General features: G+C 46.1%; 2 long non-coding RNA genes across 2 annotated transcripts in view; one reads left to right on the plus strand and one right to left on the minus strand.

Annotated features, from left to right (window-relative positions):
• Positions 1-928: 928 nt before the first annotated feature.
• LOC134731820 (uncharacterized) overlaps positions 929-16494 on the minus strand; it is a 32890-nt gene continuing 17324 nt past the window's right edge. The window contains exon 2 of the long non-coding RNA XR_010114423.1: positions 929-1281. This is a non-coding gene — a long non-coding RNA (uncharacterized lncRNA). The remainder of the gene's footprint in view (positions 1282-16494) is intronic.
• LOC134731822 (uncharacterized) lies at positions 975-5872 on the plus strand. The gene is made up of 4 exons (XR_010114425.1): positions 975-1052; positions 2364-2489; positions 2597-2785; positions 5650-5872. It is a non-coding gene; the product is annotated as an uncharacterized lncRNA (long non-coding RNA).

Consider the following 16494-nt stretch of genomic DNA (forward strand, 5'->3'; position numbering starts at 1 on the left):
GGTTTTGCTCATCGGAATCCATGGAAAGAGCCCTTAAATCAACCCAGCTGGACACATGTGCTGATGGCCCTAGGAAGCTGCAGAAGTACCTCTCCAAAAGGATGAAGCCATCTCGGGGGCCAGGGTGCTGTCCTGAGATGGGAGCATTTCCCAGGCTGAGGAAGAGCCTGGCAGCCCCACCAGGAATGCCTAAGCCCTCAGCTGCCCCCAGAGCTCCCTCCTCAGCACCTGGAGCATAACGAAGATCAGTGAACATTTTCCGAAATGTGTGAGCAGTGAAAAATTATTGATCAAATAAGACCAAAACAGAGCCCCTCCTTTGCCAAACGAAGAAGCAAACTTTGTATAATTTAAAAATTAAAGAGGAAGCTTCTCATGCCACCATCTCTTGCCTAAACGATGTATTTCTTCCATAATTTGAGACCTGTGTAGAAACATGAAATGCTCATATGCGTCAATGCACTCCTATAATTTTTTACCATAATTTTCTACCATACTGGCCTTGCCATAGAGATGTTTCATGTATTAGGCCGGGCGCGGTGGCTCACGCTTGTAATCCCAGCACTTTGGGAGGCCGAGGTGGGCGGATCACGAGGTCAGGAGATCGAGACCACGGTGAAACCCCGTCTCTACTAAAAAAATACAAAAAATTAGCCGGGCGTGGTGGCGGGCGCCTGTAGTCCCAGCTACTCGGAGAGGCTGAGGCAGGAGAATGGCGTGAACTCGGGAGGCGGAGCTTGCAGTGAGCCGAGAGCGCGCCACTGCACTCCAGCCTGGGCGACAGAGCCAGACTCCGTCTCAAAAAAAAAAAAAAAAAAAACAAAAACAAAAACAAGAGGAAAACAGATGGGGGAAGAGAATTGCCAGAAGGAAGATGGCCCCAGAGGGTCAGAAGAGGGATGGCCCAGACCTGCTGTCTCCCTCTTAGTTTGGCCCCACCCACCACCAAAAAAAGAAAGAAAGAAGAAGAAAAGAAAGACGACAAGGAAAAAAATCTCAATCGTCCTCCTGGTCCTGAGACTCAACATGTATTTTGAAAACGAGTAGCAGAGGTGGTACGTCAGCTGAGCCATCACGGAGGAGCAGGAAGGCTGTAACTCCAGAAAGAGGAATCAAACTTGACAGCGGTTTGTGGGTTTGTTTCCTGGGGACCATTGCTCAGAGAAAAAAAAAAGGAAGAAAAGAGAGAGAGAGAAGTGGGGGTGAGGTTTGATTTCTGATCGTGAAGTAGCTTTCCTTCTTTCTTTTCTTGAATTGACAGCACATTGCCAGGAAGCAGGCCTGTAGTGTAAATTGTTAAATTAGCACATTCCTAATTTTGGTTAAGACAATTTTTTAGCACCGGTAGGAAAGAGGGAAATCTTCAAATCAACCAATTTAACCCCACTTGTATAAGAAATACAGCTTATAGCTATAATGATTTTTTTAATATGGCATAGTGACAGTTAGTATTTGAATCTAATAAGGCTTTATACAGCTTATCCATGAGGAGCCAAAACTACACATCTAGATGAGGAGCCAAAGACACAGTCCACTGCTATAAACTACATTGTATTAAATTTTTCATTGCCATCCTAGCTAATAAACACCCTTTGTTAGCAAAGGAGGAGGACGCAGGCTTCCAGTTTTTCCTCCAGTCATTTACATTTGAAAGGGAGTCTATATGCCTTCAAGAATCCTGAAAATAAATCATCTTGTATTTTAATAATTAACTAAAAAGAAACTAAAAGTACAAAAAACTAGCCGCGTGTGGTGGCAGGCGCCTGTAATCCCAGCTGTTCGGGAGGCTGAGGCAGGAGAATTGCTTGAACCTGGGACCCAGAGGTTGCAGTGAGCTGAGATCCTGCCACTGCACCCCAGCCTGGGTGACAGAGCAAGACTCCGCCTCGTAAAAAAAACAAACAAACAAAAAAACTAGCCCTAAAATTATATAAGCAATAAATTTTCATTCTTTCTTGAATTCGTCTGTAGCCCTGTTTTGTATTCAAAGGTAACACTAGCTTCTGCCACTCTCTCAGACCTTGGGCTGGGGGTTAGGCCACATTTCCATCTGAGCGACTTTGTATCTGCTTTCTTCATCTGATCCTTTAATTAAATATTCGATGCACCCGCTTGTTTTGATGTCAAAATTGCACCTTTCACCATCATCCTCAGGGTGCATTCAGATAATTTTTAAGTCCATAAATCACCAGAGTATTTTTTTAAACATTAAAGAAACATTACATCATAATTACTATTTTGAACGATGGCAGGGGGTGAGGGGATGGGGTGGGGGGAACCAGCCTAACCTACTGAATCATTGCCTGCATCCTGCCAGTTAGGGGGGGATGGAGTTCTGACTCTGGCTTTGGAATCATTAACAGAGTGTGTCAGCTGCTTTCAACAACCCTGAGTCCAGAACAGCAACATGTCAGATGATATCATGGAAGTTCTAGTCACCTAGAACTTTATAAATTAGAATAGAGAAACTTGAATTGCACATATAAAAGGTAAAAGTAAATATCTAGCTTTGGTGGTTAACGACAGAACTCAGCTAAACTAACACTTCAGCTCCACTACTCTTTTTTTCTTTTTTTTCCTTTTTTCTTTTTTTTAGAGACAAAGTCTTACTATGTTGCCCAGACTGGTCTCAAACTCCTGGCCTCAAGCAATCCTGCTGCCTCAGCCACCCAAAGTGCTGGGACTACAGACTTGAGAGCTCCACCACGCTTAACTGGAGCTTTGGACAAGTTGCTTAACCCTTCGGTGCCTCAAATTTTTAATCCATATAATGGGAATGATACAGGTACGTATCAGGGTTAAATGAGTTACTAAATGTACAATGCTTAGTATAGTACCAAGCTATAAATGTTCACTGTTTGTTTTGTTTGTTTTGTTTTTGTTTTTATTTTTGTTTTTTTGAGATGGAGTCTCGCCCAGTTGCCCAGGCTGGAGTGCAGTGGCATGATTTTTGCTCATTGCAACCTCTGCCTCCCAGGTTCAAGCAATTCTCCTGCCTTAGCCTCTCAAGTAGCTAGGACTACAGGAGCGTGCCACCATGCCTGGCTAATTTTTTTGTATTTTTAATAGAGATGGGGTTTCACCATGCTGACCAGGCTGGTCTCGAACTCCTGAGACCTCGTGATCCACCTGCCTTGGCCTCTCAAAGTGTTGGGACTACAGGCGTGAGCCATGGTGCCGGGCCCCATGTTCACTGTTTTTTGTTTTTTGTTTTTTTTTGAGACGGAGTCTTGTTCTGTCACCCAGGCTGGAGTGCAGTGGCGCGATGTAGGCTCACTGCAAGCTCCACCTCCCGGGTTCAAGCCATTCTCCTGACTCAGCCTCCCGAGTAGCTGGGACTACAGGCGCCTGCCACCATGCCTGGCTAATTTTTTTTGCATTTTTTAGTAGAGACGGGGTTTCACCATCTTAGCCAGGATGGTCTCAATCTTCTGACCTTGTGATCCGCCCGCCTCGGCCTCCCAAAGTGCTGGGATTACAGGCATGAGCCACCGCGCCTGGCCGTTCACTGTGTTTTTTTTTTTTTTTTTTTTTTTTTTTTGAGACGGAGTCTTTCTGTGTCCCCCAGGCTGGAGTGCAGTGGCGCGATCTTGGCTCACCACAACCTCCACCTCCTGGGTTCACGCCATTCTCCTGCCTCAGCCTCCCGAGTAGCTGGGACCATAGGCGCCCGCCAACACGCCCGGCTAATTTTTTGTATTTTTTAGTAGAGACGGGGTTTCACTGTGTTAGCCAGGATGGTCTCGATCTCCTGACCTTGTGATCCACCCGCCTCGGCCTCCCAAAGTGCTGGGATTACAGGCTTGAGCCACCGCGCCCGGCCCGTTCACTGTTTTTTAATCATTGGTAGTCACTGGGTGCAGTGGCTCACGCCTATAATCCCAGCTCTTACGGAGGCAGAGGTGGGAGCATAGCTTGAGCCCAGGAGTTTGAGACCTGCCTGGGCAATATAGCGAGACCTCGTTCTCCACAAACAGGCGGCGAAAAAAAGACAAAAAAAAAAGTGTAATAATTGGTATTCAGCAGAGTGGTTTGCAAACTGCCTCCCGACCCTTAAGTTTGTCATTGTCTAATCACTACCCTCCCCTGGACCTCAGCATCTCACACAACAAACCACATCCTCCTTCCCCTCCATAATAGAAAGTTGTAGTCTTGCCTCTTGTCATTCCCAGCTGAAGACCCCGAAGTGGCTGCCTGCTGCCAACCATTTTAAAGCTAAACTGTCATTCTGGATTTTTGAAAATGAAATTTGTGTCTTTCATAATAAGAGTTAAAAGCAATGAAAGTTGTTTTTAAAATATAGGCTGGGCATGGTGGCTTATGCCTGTGATTCCAGCACTTTGAGAGGCCAAGGAGGGCAGATTGCTTGGGCCCAGGAGTTTGAGACCAGCCTGGGCAACATGGCGAAAACTCATCTCTACAAAAAATACAAAAAATTATCCAGGGCTGGGCGTGGTACCTCACCGAGGCAGGCAGATCACCTGAGGTCAGGAGTTTGAGACCAGCTTGGCCAACATTGTGAAACCCTGTCTCTACTAAAAATATAAAAATTAGCTAGGTGTGGTGGCACACGCCTGTAATCCCAGATACTTGGGAGGCTGAGGTAGGAGAATCGCTTGAACCCGGGAGGTTGAGGTTGCAGTGAGCTGAGATCGTTCCACTGCACCCCAGCCTGAATTACAGGGCGAGACCTTGTCTCAAATAAATAAATAAATAAAGCAGAAAAATCAAAAGATATATAAATCCATACATGCTGTTAAGACTGACCAGCTGCTTACTCCAAATGCTGCCTGATTTTGTAGCTGAAAATTTTTACGCCATTTATTCATCCTTGTTTGGCTTAATCCTGTCCTTCACTCATTCCTTGAATTCACCTGCTGTAGAATTCAAGGACTCCCTCTTACCTAGAAAAGTTAACTGCTTAACCTGACAGCCGAAGACCTCTCTACTCTCTCATAACTCCCTGTCCAGTATTACTTCCTTTTTTGTGTTATTTAATTTAATTTTATTATATTATATTTTATTTTATTTTAGACAGAGTCTTGCTCTGTCACCAGGCTGGAGTACAGTGGCACGACCTCGGCTTGCTATAACCTCCACCTCCCAGGTTCATGTGATTCTCCTGCCTCAACCTCCCGAGTAGCTGAGATTACAGGCATGCACCACCATACCAGCTAACTTTTGTATTTTTAGTAGAGACGAGGTTTCACCATGTTGGCCAGGCAGGTCTCGAACTCCTGACCTCAGGTGTCTCAACCACCTCGGCCTCCCAAAGTGCTGGGATTACAGGCATGAGCCACCATGCCTGACCCAGTATTATTTCCATCACTTTTCCACACAAGGCCCACCAACAACCATCATATACCCAGACTCAACTGCCTAGGACCCATTATGGCTCCCTTTTTTACTTTGCATTACTATTATTATTATTATTATTAGAGACAGGGTCTCACTGTGTTGTCCAGGCTGGAGTGCACTGGTGCCATCATAGCTCCCAGTATAGCTTCTGCCTGGCAGTTCCAACTCAGCCTTTTCCCTCCTCCCAGAACATGACTACTTCGATTAATAAAGCATGGCAGAAGTAATGCTATGCCAGGTCCAGGCCTAACCTTTAAGAGAATTGGCAGCTTCCACCTTGGTCTCTCATAGCCTGAGCCACGATGTAAGAAGTCTGACCTTCCTTCCAGAGAGACCACATGAAGAGGCTCAAAATCTCCATGAAGGACAGGGACCCACTGGAGCCCAGCCTCCCAGCTATCCCTGCCAAGGTGGTAGGTGTAAGAGTGAAGCCATCTTGAAACCTCCATCCTTGAACATCCCACCCAGCCGAGCCTGTCTGAATTCCTGATGCACAAAATTGTGAAATCTAATGGTATGACTGTTGCTTTAAGCCACTATATTTTGTGGTCATTTGTTGCAGCATAGCAATAAATAATTGGGACATCCATTACTCCCAGCTCTTCTTTTTTTTTTATTTTTTTTTTTTTTTCTTCTTTTTTTTTTTTTTTTTTTTTAGACGGAGTCTTGCTGTGTCGCCCAGGCTGGAGTGCAATGGTGCAGTCTAGGTTTACTGCAACCTCCGCCTTTCAGGTTCAAGTGATTCTCCTGCCTCAGCCTCCTGAGTAGCTGGGATTACAGGCACACACCACCACACCCAGCTAATTTTTGTTTTTTTTTGTAGACAAGGGGTTTCACCACGTTGGCCAGGCTGGTCTCAAACCTCTGACCGCCTGATCCACCCTCCTCAGCCTCCCAAAGTGCTGAGATTACAGGCTTGAGTGACTGCGTCCAGCCACTCCCAGCTCTTTTTTAAAACAGCTTCATTGGCCAGGCATAGTAGCTCACACCTGTAATCCCAGCACTTTGGGAGGCCAAAGAAGGAGGATTGCATGTGCCCAGGAGTTTGACACCAGCCTGAGCAACACGGCAAGACCCTCATCTCTACAGAAAGTTTAAATTAAAGAAAAAAAAAATTTTTTTTTTTTTTGAGACAGAATCTCGCTCTGTCGCCTAGGCTGGAGTGCAGTGGCACGATCTTGGCTCACTGCAAGCTCCATCTCCCGGGTTCACACCATTCTCCTGCCTCAGCCTCCCGAGTAGCTGGGACTACGGGCGCCTGCCACCATGCCCGGCTAATTTTTTGTATTTTCAGTAGAGACGGGGTTTCACTGTGTTAGCCAGGCTTGTCTCGAACTCCTGACCGCAGGTGATCCACCCGCCTCAGCCTTCCGAAGTGCTGGGATTACAGGTGTGAGCCACTGCACCCGGCCAGAAAAAAATTTTAAGGCCACGCACAGTGGCTCACGCCAGTAATCCCAGCATTTTGGGAGGCTGAGGCAGGTGGATCATGAGGTCAGGAGATTGAGACCATCCTGGCCAACATGGTCTCTACTAAAAATATAAAAATTAGCCGATTGTGGTGGTGTGCACCTGCAGTCCTAGCTACTCAGGAGGCTGAGACAGGAGAATCGCTTGAACCCGGGAGGTGGAGGCTGCAGTGAGCCGAGATAGTGCCACTGCACTCCAACCTGGGCAACGGAGTGAGACTCTGTCTCAAAAAAAAATTGAGGGGAGATTTTTTTTTTCTTTTTTCTTTTTTTAGAGACTGAGTCTCGCTCTATTTCCCAGGCTGGTGCCATCTTGGCTCGCTGCAGCCTCCACCTCCTGGGCTCAAGCGATTCTTCTGCCTCAGCCTCCTGAGTAGCTGGGATTGCAGTTGCTTGCCACCATGCCCGGCTAATTTTTTTGTATTTTTAGTAGTGACAGGGTTTTACCACGTTGGCCAGGCTGGTTTCGAACTCCTGACCTCAGGTGATCCACCCGCCTTGGCCTCTCAAAGTGCTGGGATTACAGGCGTGAGACACCACGCCTGACGTTTTTTTCTTTTTTTGAGACAGAGTCTTGCTCCGTCATCTGGGCTGGAGTGCAGTGACGTGATCTCAGCTCACTGCAACTTCTGCCTCCTGGACTTAAGAGATTTTCATGCCTCAGCCTCCCAAGTAGCTGGGATTATAGGCATGCACCACCACGCCCGAGTAATTTTTGTATTTTTAATAGAGATGGATTTTGCCATGTTGGCCACGCTGGTCTTGAACTCCTGGCCTGATTCATCCACCTTGGCCTCCCAAAGTGCTGGGATACAGGCATGAGCCACTGCACCTGACTATTTTTAAATTAAAAGTGTTTTCAAGGGTTACTGAGGTGTAATTGATAAATAAAGTGTATATGAGTGCACAATGTCTTACACCTGTAATCTCAGCACTTTGGGAGGCCAAGGCAGGAGGATCTCTTGAGGCCAGGAGTTTGAGACCAGCCTGGGCAACATGGCACTACTCTGTCCCTACAAAAAAACAAAAATATTAGGTGTGGTGGCACATGTCAATAGTATATTACTAGCTACTCAGGTGGCTGAGGCGGGAGGTCCACTTGAGCCTGGGAGGTCAAGGCTGCAGTGAGCTGTGATTGTGCCACTGCACTCCAGCCTGGGCAACAGAGCAAGACAGTGTCTCAAAGAAAAAACAAAAACAAGCCAGGCACAGTGGCTCATGGCTGTAATGCCAGGCCTAGGCAGATCACCTGAGGTCAGGAGTTCAAGACCATCCTGGCCAACATGGTGAAACCCTGTCTCTACTAAAAATACAAAAATTAGCCAGGCCTGGTGGTGCATGCCTATAGTCCCAGTTACTCTGGGGGCTAAGGCAGGATAATTGCTTGAACCTGGGAGGCAGAGGTTGCAGTGAGCCAAGATAGCACCACTGTACTCCAGCATGGGCAATAAAAGCGAGACTCCATCTCAAAAAAAAAGTCATATTGTGAATAATACAGACAATTTTTTTCTTCTTCTTAGAGATAGGGTCTCCCAGGGTGGGCATGTTGGTGGCTTGTGTCTGTAATCCCTGCACTTTAGGAGGCTGAGACGGGCAGATCACCTGAGGTCGGGAGTTCACGACCAGCCTGGCCAACGTGGCAAAACCCCATCTTTACTAAAAATACAAAAATTAGCCGAGTGTGGTGGCACACACCTGTGGTCCCAGCTACTTGGGAGGCTGAGACCCGAGAATGGCATGAACCCGTGCCACTACACTCCAGCCTGGGCGACAGAGCAAGAATCCGTCTCAAAAAAAAAAAAAAAAAAAATTAGCTGAGCATGGTGGCATGCACCTGTAGTCCCAGCTACTTTGGAGGCTGGGGCAGGAGGATTGGTGGAGCCTGGGAGGTTGAGGCTGCAGTGAGCAGGGTTTGCACCACTGCATTTCAATCTGTGTGACAAGGTGAGACCCTGTCTCAAAAAAAGAAAAAAAAAGATAATCACCACATCAAGCCAATGAACATATTAATCACTTCACATAGTTAACTTTTTGCTTTTTGTGTGTGTGAGAACATTTAAGATTTACTCTCAGGGTCAGGCGCGGTGGCTCACGCCTGTAATCCCAGCACTTTGGGAGGCTGAGGCGGGTGGATCACGAGGTCAGGAGAGTGAGACCATTCTGGCTAACACGGTGAAACCCCATCTCTACTAAAAATAGAAAAAATTAGCCGGGCATGGTGGCAGGCGCCTGTAGTCGCAGCTACTCAGGAGGCTGAGGCAGGAGAATGGTGTGAACCCGGGAGGCGGAGCTTGCAGTGAGCCGAGATGGCGCCACAGCTCTCCAGCCTGGGCGACAGAGTGAGACTCCGTCTCAAAAAAAAAAAAAAAAAAGATTTACTCTCGGCCAGGCGCAGTGGCTCATGCCTGTAATCCCAACAGTTTCTGAGGCCAAGGTTGGCAGATCATGAGGTCAAGAGATTGAGACCATCCTGGCCAACGTGGTGAAACCCCGTCTCTACTAAAAATACAAAAAATTAGCTGGGCGTGGTGGCGCATGCCTGTAGTCCCAGCTACTGAGGAAGCTGAGGCAGAAGAATCGCTTGAACCACGGGAGGTGGAGGTTGCAGTGAGCCGAGATTGCGCCACTACACTCCAGCCTGGCTACAGACTGAGACTCAGTCCACCCCCCACCCCCCCAAAAAAAACTAGCAAATTTCAACTATACAATACAGTATTATTAACTATAATTGCCGTATGTTAGATCTCCAGAACTTACTCATCCTGCATGACTTAAACAGCTCTATAATAATAACTGACCGGTATCTCCCCATTTCCTCCACCCAACAGTCCCGAGCTGCTATCATTCTACACTCTGCTTCTGTGAGTTCAGCTTTTTAAGATTCCACATATAAGTGATATCTTTATCATGCAATATTTGTCTTTTTATTTTCACTTAGCATAATGGCTTATTTCACTTATTATGGCTTACTGCACTTAGCATAATGTCCTCCAACTTCAGCCATGTTGTTCCAAATGACCACATTTACTTCCTTTTTGAGGCTCCATGGTATTCCATTCTCTGGATATACCACATTTTTAAAATTCATTTATCCTTCCACAAACACTTAGGTTGATTTCATATCTTGGCTATTGTGAATAATGCTGCAATGAACATGGAAGTGCAGATACCGCTTCAACATACTGATTTCATTTTCTATGGATATGTACCCAGAAGTGGGATTACTGGATCATATGGTAGTTCTTTTGTTTTTTTGAGACGGGTCTCACTCTGTCACCCAGGCTGGTGTGGTGGCTGAAACATAGCTCACTGCATGCAGCCTTGAACTCCCAGGCTCAAGCAATCCTTCTACTTCAGCCTCCCGAGGAGCTAGGAGTACAGGTGCGGCCACCAGGCCCTGCTAATTTTTTATTTTTTGTAGAGATAGGGTCTCACTATGATTCCCAGGCTGGTCTCAAACTCCTGGACTCAAGCAATCCTTCTGCCTTGGCCTCCCAAAATGCTGGGATTACAGCTATGAGCCACCATGCCCAGCTTGTGGTTCTGTTTTTAATTTTTCAAGGAACCACCATAACTGTTTTCCATAACAGCTCTACCAACTCATACTCCCTCCAACAGTGTACAAGGGTTTCCATTTCTCCACATGTTGTTATCTTTTGTCTTTTTGATCATAGCCATTTTAACAAGTGTGAGTGATATCTTGCTCTGCTTTTGATTTGCATTTCCCTGATGAGTGGTGATGTATTTTTCTTTTTTTTTTAAGATGGAGTCTCGCTCTCTCGCCAGGCTGGACTGCAGTGGCATAGTCTCGGCTAACTGCAAACTCCGCCTCTCAGGTTCAAGCAATTCTTCTGCTTCAGCCTCCCGAGTAGCTGGGACTACAGGCATGTGCCACCACGCCCAGCTAATTTTTGTATTTTTAGTAGAGACGGGGTTTCACCATGTTGGCCAGGATGGTCTCGATCTCTTGACTTCATGATCCGCCTGCCTTGGCCTCCCAAAGTGCTGGGACTACAGGCGTGAGCCACCGTGCCCGGCCAATGCTGAATATTTTTTCATACACCTATTGGCCATTTATATATCTTCTTTTGAGGTATATCTATTTGGGTCCTTTGCCCGTTAAATTTTTTATTTTTATTTTTTTAGAGATGAGGTCTCCCTATGTTGCCTGGGCCGGCCTCAAACTCCTGGGCTCAAGCAATCCTCTCACTTCAGCTTCCTAAGTAGGAGGACTACAGGTAGACACCACTGCACCTGGCTCTTTGCTTTTTTTTTGTTTTTTTTTTTTTCTTTTTTTGAGATGGAGTTTCGCTCTTGTTGCCCAGGCTACAGTGCAATGGTGCCATCTCGGCTCACTGCAACTTCCACCTCCTGGGTTCAAACGATTCTCCTGCCTCAGCCTCCCGAGTACTCGGGATTACAGGCATGTGCCACCACGTCCAGCTAATTTTGTATGTTTAGTAGAAACAGGGTTTCACTATGTTGGTCAGACTGGTCTCAAACTCCTGACCTCAGGTGATCCACCCACCTCGGCCTCCGAAAATGCTGAGATTACAGGCATGAGCCACCGTGCCTGGCCTCTTTGCTCATTTTTTGGTTGGGTTATTTGTTTTCTTGCGGTTGAACTACTTGAATTCCTTATATATCTTAGATATTAACTCTTATCAGATGTGTGGTTTGCAAATATTTTCTCCCGTACTGTAAGTTCTCTTCAACTCTGTTGTTGGTTTCCTTTGCTGTGCAGAAGCTTTTTAGTTTAATGCAATCCCATTTGTCTATTTTTGCTTTTGTTGCCTGTGGTTTTGGGGTTATACCCAAAAAAATCATTGTCCAGACCAATGTGAATAAGCTTTTTCCCTGTTTCTTCTTAGTAGTTTTGCAGTTTTTGGTTTTATATTTTAAGTCTTTAATCCACTTTTAGTTGATTTTTGTGTGTGCTGTAAAGGTCCAATCTCATTCTTCTGCCTGTAAACATTCACTTTTCCCAACACAATTTATTGAAGAGACTGTCCTTTTCCCATTGTGTGATCTTGGCACCTTTGTTGCAGATTAATTGAGCATAAATACATGGATCTATATCTGGGCTTTATATTGTGTTCCATTGATCTATATATCTGTTGTATGCCAATATCATGCTGTTTTAATTACTATAGTTTTGCAGTATATTTTGAAATCAGGTAGTGTGATGCTTCCAGGTTTGTTCTTGTTGCTCAAGATTGTGGCCGGGAGCAGTGGTTCACACCTGTAATCCCAGGTTTGGGAGGCTGAGGCAGGCAGATCACTTGAGGTCAGGAGTTTGAGAACAGCCTGGCCAACATGGTGAAACCCTATCTCTACTAAAAACACAAAAATTAGCTGGGCATGGTGGTGCCCATCTGTAATCCCAGCTACTTGGGAGGCTGAGACAGGGGAATCACTTGAATGCAGGAGGCAGAGGTTGCAGTGAGCCAAAATTGCACCACTGCACTCCAGCCTGGGCAACAGAGCAAGACTTCATCTCAAAAATGAAAAAGAAAAAAAAGAGATGAAAATGGAACCTAGTGCTCTGGGTGATTATGAAAATTAAATGAGACAGTGCTTTTAAAACAAAGCCAGAGGCATCATACTACCCTGCTTCAAACAGTACTACAAGGCTACAGTAACCAAAACAGTGTTGTACTGGTACAAAAACAGACACGTAGACCATTGGAACAGAATAGAAAACCTAGAAATAAAGCTGCACATCTACAACTATCTGATCTTCGACAAAGCTGATAATAACAAGCAATAGGAAAGGACTCCCCATTCAATAAATAGTGCTGTGATAACTGGTTAGCCATATGCATAAGAGTGAAAATGGATCCCTTCCTTCTCAACTCAAGATGGATTAAAGACTTAAATGTAAGACCGAAAACTATAAACACCCTAGAAGAAAACCTAGGAAATACCATTCTGGACACAGGCCTTGGCAAAGATTTCATGCCAAAGACTCCAAAAGCAATTGCAACAAAAACAAAAGTTGACAAGTGGGACCTAATTAGACCAAAGAGCTTCTGCACACAGAACAAACTATCACACAGTAAGCAGGTAATCTACAGAATGGAAGAAAATATTTGCAAACTATGCATCTGACAAAGATCTAATATCCAGAACCTATAAGGAACCTAAACAAATCAACAAGCAAAACACAAACAACCCCATTAAAAAATTAACAAAGGACATGAGCAGATGCTTCTCAAAAGAAGACATATATATGGGAAACAAGCTTTAAAAAATGTTCAACGTCACTAATCATTAGAGAAATGCAAATCAAAGGCACAGCGTCATACCATCTTACATCGATCAAAATGGCTACTATTAAAAAGTAAAAAAATAGGGCCAGGTGCGGTGGCTCACGCCTGTAATCCCAGCACTTTGAGAGGCCGAGGTGGACGGATCATGAGGTCAGGAAATCGAGACCATCCTGGCTAACACGGTGAAACCCCGTCTCTACTAAAAATACAAAAAATTAGCCAGACGTGGTGGTGGGTGCCCAGCTACTCAGAAGGCTGAGCAGGAGAATGCCATGAACCCGGAAGCAGAGCTTGCAGTGAGCTGAGATCACGCCACTGCACTCCAGCCTGGGCGACAGAGGGAGACTCCGTCTCAAAAATAAATAAACGAATAAATAAATAAATAGATAAAATACATAAATAAATAAATAGATAAAATAACAGATGTTAGGTTGTAATGGTGGCTTATGCCTGTAGTCCCAGTACTTTGCGGGGCCGAGGAGGGCAGATCACTTGAGCCCAGGAGTTTGAGACTAACATGGGCAACATGGCAAAACCCCCTCTCTACAAAAACTACAAAAATCGCTGGGCATAGTGGCTCATGCCTGTAATCCCACCACTTTAGGAGGCCAAGACGGGGGGGATCACTTGAGGCCAGGAGTTCAAGGCCAGCCTGGGAAACATGGTGAAACTCCATCTCTACAAAAAAAAAAAAAAAAAAATTAGTTGGGCGTGGTGGCCCACACGTATAGTCTCAGCTATTAGGGAGCTGAGGTGAGAGGATCACTTGAGCCCGAGAAGTTGAGGCTACAGTGAGACTTGGTCATGCCACAGCACTTCAGCCTGGGCAACAGAGCAAGACTCTGTCTGAAAAACAAAAAACAAAAAAACTGGCTGGGCGTGGTGGCTCACGCCTGTAATCCCAACACTTTGGGAGGCCAAGGTGGGCGGATCACTTTAGGTCAGGAGTTTAAGACCACCCTGGCCAACATGGTGAAACCCCATCTCTACTAAAAATACAAAAATTAGCTGGGTGTGGTGGTGCATGCCTGTGATCCCAGCTACTCGGGAGGCTGAGGCAGGAGACTCGCTTGAACCCGGGAGGCAGAGGTTGTAGTGAGCCAAGATCGCGCCATTGCACTCCAGCCTAGGGGACAAGAGCGAGACTTCATCTCAAAAAAACAAAACAAAATAAAACAAAACTGACTCAAAGTCCACTGCTTTTCCAGAATGCTGGGTCAGAAGTTGTTTTTCCTCTTTGCCACCTCCCACCTTTGCTGCACTTAAGCTAGTCCTCTCTTCTGAAATTAGCTCTTTCGGTAGACGGTTGTAATCGTGGCCCCCGATTTGTTCACGCCTCCCCGTATGCTTGCCTTTTTTTTTTTTTTTTTTTGAGACGGAGTCTCGCTCTGTCACCCAGGCTAGAGTGCAGTGGTGCAATCTCGGCTCACTGCAAGCTCTGCCTCCCGGGTTCACGCCATTCTCCTGCCTCAGCCTCTCCGAGTAGCTGGGACTACAGGCGCCCGCCACCACGCCCGGCTAATTTTTTGTATTTTTAGTAGAGACGGGGTTTCACTGTGGTCTCGATCTCCTGACCTCGTGATCCGCCCGCCTCGGCCTCCCAAAGTGCTGGGATTACAAGCGTGAGCCACGGCGCCCGGCCTATGCTTGCCTTTTGACTGTGCCCTCTCACCATGACTCTGGGAAGGGCCACATGACGTGCTTTGGCCAATGGAACAACAGCAAACATGACACAAGCAGAAGAGAATGTGGAGCTTGCCTTCTTGCTGCTATTCAACCTATGTGATCACCTGGGCTACTTTGCTGGAGGATGAAAGACATGTGGCTCAGTTACCTCCATCTCCCCACAGACAGCTGGCCAACTAACAACTATGTGAGTGAGACCCTGCAGGAACAGCCATCCACCAGCCTGCTTGCCAACTGCCCAGAGAAGTTATTTGCCCGAGGTTACACAATGAGGAAATGAGGCAGTAAGTGAATTCATTCAATGAGTATTTATTGAGCACCTACCATATACCAGGCTTTGGGAAAGCAGAAGTGAACAAAACAGTCCCTGCCTTGAAGTTGGAGCAGACAATGCACATGTAAACGCACATGTAAACATGTAAGTGGAGCAGATTAGCCTTTTGTGATCAATGCTGTAAAGCAAAGCACAGCAAAGCCATGCTGGGTGTGGGGACAGAGTGATAGAGTTGAATGTGCTATTTTTGGATGGAGAGGTCAAGGAAGGCCTGTCTGAAGAGATGGCATCTGAGTAGAGACCAGAATGAGGTGAAAGATATCTATGTAGATACCTAGGGGAGAAGAGTAACAGAAAGAGGGGACCACAAATTAAAACACCCTGAGGTGTAAATATGATAGATTCCTTTGAGAAACAGCAATGTTGCCAGTGAAAGAATGGAATGAACAGGGGGGTAAACTGGCAGGAAGTAAGGTCAGATATAAAGTCAGGAGTTTGATTATATAGGGCCTTATAAGTCCAAGTTAGAACTTTGGATTTTCTTCTGGGTGGTAAGAAGCCAATAGAAGATTAAGATCAAGGCAGTCTATGATATCATTTAAGTGTTTTTGTTTGTTGTGGGTTTTTTCTTTTTTTGAGATGGAGTCTTGCTCTTGTCGCCCAGGCTGGAGTGCAATGGCATGATCTTGGCTCACTGCAACCTCCGCCTCTTGAGTTCAAGCGATTCTCTTGCCTCAGCCTCCCGAGTAGCTGGGATTACAGGTGCCCGCCACCACGTCTGGCTAATTTTTGTATTTTTTGTAGAGACAGGGTTTCACCATGTTGGCCGGTTTGGTCTCAAACTCCTGACCTCAGGTGATCTGCCTGCCTCGGCCTCCCAAAGTGCTGGGATTACAGGCATGAGCCACCACACCTGGCCTGTTTGTGGGTTTTTATTTTTGTTTTTTTGAGACAGGGTCTCACTTTGTCCTCCAGGCTGGAGTGCAGTGGCACAGTTCACTGCAGCCTCCACCTCCCAGGTACAAGCAATCCTCCTGCTTCAGCCCCACCAAGTAGCTGAGACTACAGGTATGAGTCACCATGCCCAGCTAATTTTTGTATTTTTAGTAGAGACAGGGTTTCATCATGTTGCCCAGGCTGGTCTTGAACTCCTGATCTCAAGTGATCCATCTGCCTCGGTTTCCCAAAGTGGTAGGATTACAGGCATGAGCTACCATGCCCGGCCATGATTTATGTTTTATAAGGATCACTCTGGCTACTGTGTAGAGAATAGATGGTGAGGGTGCCTAGGAGGGATGGATCGGAATCACTGAGGCAGATGGATGGTAATTACAGCTTGGACCAGGGTGTTAGCAGTAGAGGTTGTGAGGGGTGCTCAAATTCAAGATAATGTATTTTGTGGACTCTAAGACTCCACTAATTTTAAGATACACTG

The sequence above is a fragment of the Symphalangus syndactylus genome, chromosome 1, assembly GCF_028878055.3.
Source record: "Symphalangus syndactylus isolate Jambi chromosome 1, NHGRI_mSymSyn1-v2.1_pri, whole genome shotgun sequence".
Lineage (NCBI taxonomy): Eukaryota > Metazoa > Chordata > Mammalia > Primates > Hylobatidae > Symphalangus > Symphalangus syndactylus.